The sequence below is a fragment of the Papio anubis genome, chromosome 14 (assembly GCF_008728515.1).
Source record: "Papio anubis isolate 15944 chromosome 14, Panubis1.0, whole genome shotgun sequence".
Lineage (NCBI taxonomy): Eukaryota > Metazoa > Chordata > Mammalia > Primates > Cercopithecidae > Papio > Papio anubis.
Genome location: NC_044989.1, coordinates 30479751 through 30489352, shown reverse-complemented (window position 1 = coordinate 30489352; position 9602 = coordinate 30479751).

Here is a 9602-nt window from a genome sequence, read left to right as displayed (position 1 = left end):
CTCCTCCCAACATCTAGAAGAGGTTCTTAGGAGGCTTCTCCAGTCCACCCGCCATCATGATGCAGTGAGCACTTGAGCCCCAGAGAGGGGAAGTAACTTGGCCAAGGTCTTTCACAGAGTTTGGTGGAGGTGCAGCCAAGTCTGGTGCTGGCTGCCCCGCTGGAGGGCAGTGCCCCCACTGCCCCTGTAGCCACAGGGCCTGGGCTGCAAAATCAGGGGATGTCCCAGGATTCACAGCAGCCCAGAGGGGCCCCTAGATGGAGTCAGTGGCCTCATGATTCCTCTGGGGCACTGAAAGGACCTGGGCCCCAAAAGGCTGAGACCCCACATGGGATCAAGTCCAGCCTCAGAATGCCCTGGTTGCCGGATAGTTGTGCTTGGCTGAACTTGAACCTCTGCTCCCAGGGGCCTCTGAGAACATCTTGAGGCAGCCCCAAGGAGGACAGCCTCATGGTTCTAGGGAGCGGAGAAAGCAGGGGGGAAGCTGAAGAGGAGAGGGGAGGGGACTTAAGCTCACTGTATGGTGGGAGAGAAAGACCGTTTCAGCGGCAGCACTTCACAGTTGGCCAAGGAGGCAGTGGGTGGGGAGGGGGGTTGCTGGGGTGGGTGGGCCGGGAAAGGGGATGCAGCAACCTTTGGAGCTTTACAGGGAGCCTTGCCTTTGCAGCTGACCAGTCCATACGTGAAGGGGTGAAAGCAGGGACCCTGGAGCCAAGTCTGCCAAATCTTTCCATCTCAGCTCAAACTCTGCCAATTAGTAACTCTGTGACCTTGGTCAAGTCACTTACCCCTTCTAAGACTCAGTTTCCTTACCTGTAAAATGGGGATAGCAGTAGTCCCTATCTGCAGAAGGCTGTTCCTTGGTAGCTCCAGTGAACCATGCTGACTCTGGGACAAGCTTTGACCAAAGGTGATGCAAACGGAGGTTTGGCAAACATTTGCACATCGGAGCTCATCCTTTGGAATATTCCTTCTTAGAACTCAACCACCAGGCCATGAGAAGGCCCAAGCAGGCACGTGGAGAAGCCTGTGGGGAGGAGAGTCAGGAACCCTGGCCAAGAGCCTCGCTGAGCTTCCAATCAGTGGCCAGCACCGCCTGCCAGCCACATGACTGAGGCCACTGCAGAGCTCACCCAGCACCACAGGAGGCAGAAAAAATGCCTTGTCAACCCACAGAGCTGTGAGATAATGAGTGATTCTTGTTATGAAATCACTAGGGCTTTGGAGGTTTGCTACACAGGAATAGAAAAACTCAAACACTGTCTCATAGAGTTATAAGGAGGACTTAACGAGATGATTCACGTGTACACAGCACAGTGCCTGGTGTAGAGCAAGACTCTATATATGCAGCTATTATTTGCACTGTGGTCATTTGATCATCATAGCAAGCTGTGGAATAGTGACCCTTATTGCTGCCCTTATACAAATGCTATTAAGTAGCAAGCATGATACTGTGCAGTTTGCAAGTCGCTTTCTCATATGTTATCCATATCATGGCAACATGAACCCTGAAAATGTTAAGGGCTGTGCCCAAGATTACACAGCTCCTAAGTGGCTGAGCTGGATTCAAACACACACCTCCATAGCCCAAGTATAGTGTCAGTTAACCCAAACACTGCCTCATGGGCCACTGTGACTGGTCTTGGATAATATGCAACAGTACAGAGACTTAGCTGCTCCCCAGAAAAGCTGACTTGGGATTGCGTCCTAACTATGTGATCTTGGGAAAAAACTTAAGCAAGTCTTAAATTCCACATCTGAGAAAGGGACATAATATGCTTGGTCCAGCTTTTCTCCATCACTGAATGCCGCGAGATTTGAATCAAAGAATGGGCGGAAAAGGGTAATGGATTTTTTAAATATATTTTTATATTTTTTTAGAGACAGGGTCTTGCTATATTGCCCAGAATGGTCTTGAACTCCTGGGCCCAAGCCATCCACCTGCCTCGGTGTCCTTAAGTGCTGGGATTACAGGCATGAACCACGATGCCCAGCTGATTTTCTTTAGTTTTCTGTAAAATTCCTTGGCAGGGTCTGACCTCCTTCCATCATTACAGCAGATGTGCATCCCAAACAGGACAATTTGGAGTACAAATTGGTCTGTGTGCCCTGTCCTCTGATCAGGGAGAGCCTGGAAACATCTGGCCCCCAGTGGTGAGCTGAGGGTGGAGGGTGCTTTTGGCCAGCCCTGACCGGACCTGACTCTGGCCCTGGGCCCTGGGCCCTGGGCCAGAGGTATGGTGGATAGAAGCTGCCTTTTGTCCTGCCTAACACTACCCCCATTTGGATATTTGCAGGCCCCTCTCATGGCTCATATCCCCTGACCTTCTTTTCATCCGGCAAAGAACCATGGTCCACTGGCCCGGCCCCTCCCCTGCTTGATATTTTCCTTCTTGCTCTCAATGAGAAGTTTGTGGGATGCTTCTGAAAAGTGAATGGGGAGCACAAAGCTTGGTTTAATGACATTCTCCCTTGGTGGAAAAATTGATGGCATCTCTTGCCTCAACATATCTAAGTAAAGACAGGAAGAGAATGAATGAACAAACCACGTGAATATCTGGGAAAAGAGTGCCCCCAGCAGAAGGAACTACAGAGCAAAGAATCTTGAGGCAGGAGCGTACACTTCTCTCAGCTCCCCTAAATGCTGCCACCTTACATAGCCAGAGTACAGTTATCAAGCCCAAGAAATTAACATTGACGCAATATGATTAACTTATCTACGGAGCATATTCACAATTTCGCCAGGATCCAATTCAGGATCCCACATTCCATTTAGTTGTCGTGTCTCCTGAGTCTCCCCAGTCGACAACCATTCCTCAGCCTCTGTCTTTCTTGACCTTGACACTTTCAAAGAGGGCCGGCCAGCTGATTTGTAAACGTCTCTCAATTTAGGCCTGAAGTTTCCTCAGGATTAGATTAAGTATTTTTTGCAAGAATGATGTTGTGTCTTTCTCAGGGAGTACCTGACATCAATATATCTTAGGCCTGGTGGTGTTGGCCTTGATCACTTAAGACAGTGTTTGCTAGACTTCTTCTCTATAAAGTTATTATTTTTCCCTTTGTAATTAATGCTAGCTCCTGGGGAGACACTGCAAGGCTATGCACATATCACATTTCTCATATATTTTTACTCAATTCAGTATCCATCAATGATTCGTGTCTGCAATGATTATTACTGTGGTGTTTGCCAAATGGTGGTTTGCTATCTCCATCATTTTTCAACATTTATTAATTGGAATGCTACTATAAGGAAGAGTGGCTCCCTCTCCCCATTTACTATGTATTTAATTTTTTGTTACTATGAACTTATGAATATTTCCTGTACCCTGTGGGTTATTCATTCTATCATTATTTATTTTGTTGCTCAAATTGTTCCAGCTTTGATGTCTGGGTATGCCTTTAGGTTGGCACCTGTGACCTTTCGAAGTGCCACATGGGGAGCTTTTCCGGATACTAACACCCAGCTTCACATTCTGATATCCTGATACCATCCTTCTGGAGCGAGGTCTGGCTTTTGGACATTCCCACAGCTCTCCAGGTAGTTCTATTATTTAGCCTGGGTGAAATCCTTTGGTGTAGCTCAATGTCATCAGTTTACAGATGAGGAAACTAAGATGCAGAGAGCTCGGAGACGGGAAGGGACGTGCTCAGTGTTACAGCTGTGGAGTTAAGGGAGCTGGGCCCCCAGCCCTGTCTCCTGATCACCAGGCCTGGCTGTCCCCAACTCCTCCCTGTCTTTCACAGCCCCGGCTGCCAAATCACATGCCAGACACGGACATCCAGAAAGCGGTTCTTACACTGGGGACGCCTGTTGTTCCACCCCAAGACCTTTTCAGGGGGTCCATCAGGTCAAAACGGTATTCTCTGCTCGCTGATTGGGTAGCGTCAGGGGAAATACTAAGATGTTATTTGCCTTTTTCACTCTCATTTTCTCAAAAGTGTACAGTGGAGTTGTCCAGAGGCTATATGACATGCGATATTCAGCAGGTTGACTGTGGAACAGGTATGAGAATTTAGCCTCTAGTAACCCAGACATTGAAGAGACGGGCAAAATGTAAAACAATGCCATACTTCTTGCTACATTTTTGTTTTGGAAAATAGTTATTTTTGATAAAAATTAATCATTTACTTTAACATATTATAACATTTATTTTAAACATATACACATATATTCATAAACGTAAATATATAAATATACGTAATATACATACGAATATTTGTTACAGTAAATATTGATGGATATAATCCACATAAAGTTCTTTAGAGGCTGCAATAATTTGTAAGTGTGTAAAGAGGTCTCAGGACCCAAACGTTTTTCTAGAATATTCTAGAAATGGTTTTCTGCTTTTCTAGAGTATTCTAACCAAATGGGACATAACAACTTATAATACAACAGGACCTACCCTCTACCACCTTCAAATCCTTTGGCACTGCTGGAATCTCGGAAAGTCTCCATCACCCCTTGATCTATCACCACCTGTCCTCGCCCTAATGGAGTCTATTTCCACCTGGGCCGTGTGCTGCGTGAGAACAGCAGGCTCCTCATCTCTAATGCCTTCTGCAAAAATAAACACAGAAAGACTGCGCAGAATGCACGGGCAAAACACAGTGCACTTCACATGTGTGAAAAAAATAGATATTTCAAAATTAAACTATTTTTAAAGTTTCTGAGAAACAACAGGACAACTGAAATATCTGATAAGCCAATTAGGCTTTGAAGAAGCTGTATTAGAAATGTAATTCTCAAGTGGTAGCTGGAGCTCAGGAGTAGCAGAGAAATTTCAGCCGGAGAAGAGAAGTCCTTCTTTAGCATCCACATTCCTCTGGCTAGTAGGAGCAGTTTGTGCTAGTGAGTCATGAGGTGTTTTAGCCCCACAATTTAAGGAGGCAATGAAAAAATTCAAAGCTCGTGTTGTTGTTTAGTTCAAACAAGTTAGAGGGAAAATAAGTTTCTTGAGCACCAGCTGTGTGACTGGTACAAATATGAATAAGATCCAGTCCTGACCTTCAGGTCTGTGTGGTCTCCAGGAGACAGGGGAGAGGCCTTCAGGACAGCATAGTGGGCTCCATGACGCCAGACCGCACAGTGAGGCCTCTTCAGGAGCGGGTGCCACAGCTCAGCCAGGGCTGCTTACAGGCTACAAGCAAGGGAGCATCATTCCTCGAAATCCACATTCTCCAGCCTGGCTGTGCGTGAGAATCACCAGGGAGGGTGCCTGTCTTCATTCTGGGGTTGGGTGGGAAGGCTGGCTGCCTATAGTTTTGAAAAGTGCCCTGGGTGATTTCCATGAGCAGCCAGGGCTGAGGACCATGATTCTAAATCAGACTTTCCTTAGCCTACTATAGCCACCAGCAAGGACCAGCTGCATAATTTGCAAGACTTGCTGCAAAAACAAAATGGGAGGTCCTTTGTTCAAAAACTATTGAGAAATTCAAGACAGTGACAGCAGAGCATTAAACCAAGTGTGGGCCCCTTTTGAGGGCAGGGCCCTATGCAAATGCACCAGTTGCACACCCATGAAGCTGACCCTGTCTCCAGCCACTATTCCCCCCACAACTTCCCTAGAAGGACCCATGGCTGACTTCTCATCCTCAGTGGCTCTCCTGAGCAGAACCCCGGGCTGGCTCATCAAGGCAGCTGGCTCTCCAGCCATCATAGCCTCAGGATGAGTGAAGTCATCTCCACCGGAAGAGGCAGGCGGGGGACATCTTCTTGGCTCTGCGCACCCTTCTCCTTCTTGGAATGATCTCATGCTTCCTCAAAGCCCGTGCCTGCTGTCGCCTGGCTGAAGGCCCAGCCTCACATTTGTCACTGTGCACTCGCACCCCCTGAGCAGTCCACCCCCTTCCTCGGCCCACTCCCTGCTGCCAGAGGAACCAACCCTGAGGAACCAAGTCTGCCGCTCCCTTCCCTGGCAGGTGCTGGCCATAAGGGGTTATTTCTTAGATGGAGTTTCAATCTTACAGGATGAAGAGTTGAAGAGAAGGGCCCTTTCTCCAGCCAGCCCATGGGATAGAAAATTCCCATTGTCAGCAAGGTGGATATAAATGGTTACAGGGAGCAGGCTGTGGTCATTTGTCATTTCATAATGGTTTCTGGAGATTGCACTGCCAGCTACTGTCCACAACACCTACTTAGCCCCTGGGCAATGGACAAGGTGGTAACAGGGTCGGTGCCCTGGGCTCACCAGATATGTCTGGGAAGCCTTCAGGCCTGCCTGCACCCACATTTTTGTAGCAGATACACGGCTATGCCTTCGCACAGGATGCCCTCTCTTGTTTATTTGCCCTCTTCGTTTCTGTCTGGTTGGCTTCACATTTGGAAGCTAATGCTTCACAAACACTGGTTTTTTTTTTTTTTTTTGGAAGGAAAAGGGTGTGTGTACACATACACATGTGTGCACAGGGCAAAGAATAAAGCTTATTTATTTTTTGAGACAGAATCTTGCTCTTTCACCCAGGCTGGGGTGCAGTAGCATGATCTTGGCTACTGCAACCTCTGCCTCCTGGGTTCAAGTGGTTTTCCTGCCTCCTCCTCCTCCCATGGGGGCACTACAGGCACGTGCCCCCATGCCGGCTAATTTTTGTATTTTTAGTAGAGGCGGGGTTTTGCCATATTGGCCTTGAACTCCTGACCTCAAATGATCTGCCCACCTCTGCATCCCAAAATGCTGGGATTACAGGTGTGAGCCACTGCACCCAGCCAAATAAAGCTTATGTATCTTTGCACCGTCCCTAGTCCTAAGCCGGGGCCCCACATCCAGTAAATAGTTAATATTTACTGAATGCCATCAACTTATAAATTACCTCGGCTTCCAGAACACTTACAACCAAATGCTTATTTTGCAAATGAGGGACCAGAGGCCTAGAGAGGGGAAGCCCTAAGCTTGAGGTCTTAGAAGGGCGGGCACCCTGGCTGCTCATGAGAATCACCTGGGAGCTTTTACGGCTCTGGAGGTTCAGGCTGCACACCTGACCAATGAAGTCAGCGTCCTGAGGGTGGGGCCTGGATGCAGGTATTAAGGTTCTGCAGGTGATTCTAATGCGCCTGGCTTAAGAGTCCTGGCCTGGGAGGGAGGAGACAGAGTCTGGCGCTAGGCTGGAGAGAGCCCTGTCTGTTCCCTGCTCACTCCCCACAAGCGGGGATGCTTGAGAGGTCATGTCAAGGGGGCTTTTGGGGAGAGCTTGCAGAGGGAGGCCTTTGGAGAGACGCTATGGTGGGAGAAGAGCTGACTGGATTTGGTGAATGTTTATCTGGAACTCTTCCTGGCTCTGCTAAGGGACTGACACTTTGGCTGGAAGACCCAGGACTGGATGAGGGGTGGCAATCCCCCTTCTACACTCCCCCAGAAGGTTCCTGAGTCCCCAGAAGCTCCCCCAGGCAGACGGCTATGGTGGGATGGTCTTCCCACACACCAGCCACTCAGCCGGCACGACCGACTGCCCAGGACTGGCTGACCTGCTGCCTGCATTGTCTAGGTGGAGCCCTACACCAATTGCTTCAGAAGTAGACTCGAAACTACTTACCGTAAGTAACAAAACCCTTAAGCTTATGTAGCACTTACCAGACTATTAGGAAGATGAGCTTCCATTTTCACTCTTAACAAATATACCCCAAAGTAGGTATTGTCTTATTTTTTTGGTGATTGACTTATTTCACTTAGTATAATATCCTCCAGATTCATCCCTGTCGCAAATAATAGTTCCCTCTTTTTAAGGGTTGAGTAATATTCCAGCGTCTGTGTGTATGCGTCTATGTACACAACACATTGTGTTTATCCATTCATCCACCAGTGGATATTTGTGTTGCTTCCTCCTTTTGGTGCTTGTGAATAATGCTGCTATGAACATGGGAACAGATAAGGTGGTAACCAGTGTAATTGTACCATGGACTATTCAATCAGTTCCCCACCACAGACATTAGGTTGTTTCCAGTATTCTTATGGAGAGGGCTGTGGACTTTTGTTTATGCACCTTACAATTATCTTTGTTTTGGCCAGTGTACTGTTGGAATAGGTTCTTAGAAGCAGCACTGTGGGACAAGGGTAAATGTGTAACAATTATGTTAGACCTTTGCGAGTTCTCTTCTGCTCAAGTATAGAAGAGGGCATGGTGAAATCACCTGATCTAGGCTTCTTGAGGGTACACATGTTGAGCCCACTTTTCTAAGAGCAGATACTAATATTTTGGTGAATCATTTCAAAGTAATTTTATTCTTATCAAAAAATCTATTTTCCAGAAGTAGATGGGCTTGCACTTCTATTATTATTATTATTATTATTATTTTTGAGACAGAGTCTCGCTGTGTTGCCCAGGCTGGAGTTCAGTGGCGTGATCTCAGCTCACTGAAACCTCTGTCTCCTGGATTCAAGCAATTCTCCTGCCTCAGCCTCCTGAGTAGCTGGGATTACAGGTGCCCGCCGCCATGCCCAGCTAATTTCTGTATTTTTAGTAGAGACAGGGTTTCACCATATTGGCCAGGCTGGTCTTGAACTCCTGATCTCAGGTGATCCGCTTGCCTCATCCTCCCAAAGTGCTGGGATTACAGGCGTGAGCCACCGCACCTGGCCTTCAATTATTATTATTTTTAAATTTTAAATTTGTAAACTTCTCCACCCAGCTTTCATTTAGAACCGGATGCTTTATGAATAACTTCAGGCAATCACCGTTAAGAATGTATTGTGCAAAAAGAATGGCTGAGCTGAACACTGTTTGGGGTAAGAGAAATATTAGATACCCTTATCTAGGCTTTCCAGAGGCTTATAATCCAATGGAGGTGATAAGACGGAAACATAACTGTAACGTAAGACAGCTTGGAATACAGTCAAGCGAGAGCTGCAGAGAAGTATCACCCATGGTAGGAGGAGGACATTTCAAGCTAGATTGATCAGGATAAGCTTCAGAGAAAAAGTGGGATTCAATGAGACTGGGGCTGGTTAAGCAAGCACCTTTCACAAATGAGAAATATGTGCAAAGCTGGGAAAGGGAGAGAGGACATGAGGTTTGGGCAACCAGTTGCGCTGGTATGAAAAGGTTCGCACAGGAGAAAATGCCTGGGAACAAGGTTAAGGCTGGGCTAGAGGACCCAGGGGAGGCAGAGGAGTCTGGACTGTCCAGCAGTTGGAAGGAAGCACTGAGTTACAAGAAGGGAAGCTCCATGATACGACTGGTGTCGCAGGATGATCAAGGAACAAGTCTAGTGCACCAAGACTGGCGTGGGGAGAATGTGGGAGCAGGAAACTGATGGGATGTTGCCAGACCTGCCCAGGTCTGATGCAATAGTTGTGGTGTGCAGAACAGAAGTAAGGGCGGCCCTGAAGAGGAAGACGTGGCTGGTAGTGACAGCTTGAGTGTCAAGGAAGGAGGGAACTGCCTCTGCCAACAGGGAGAGCCGTTAGAGCTGTAGTATTTACACTTCAAGAAACTTCCCATAAGGAAATGCTCTCAATACTGATCTGTGTGGAGGCAATGACTGAATAATTCAGATGGACCAATTGTTGATGAGATTGTCCAGACACAGCTATGGAGAACCCTTAGGTTCCCAGATATCCCCTGGTGTGGATGGACAAGGCTGCCCAGCCTCTTGATGTCTCTCACTGCAC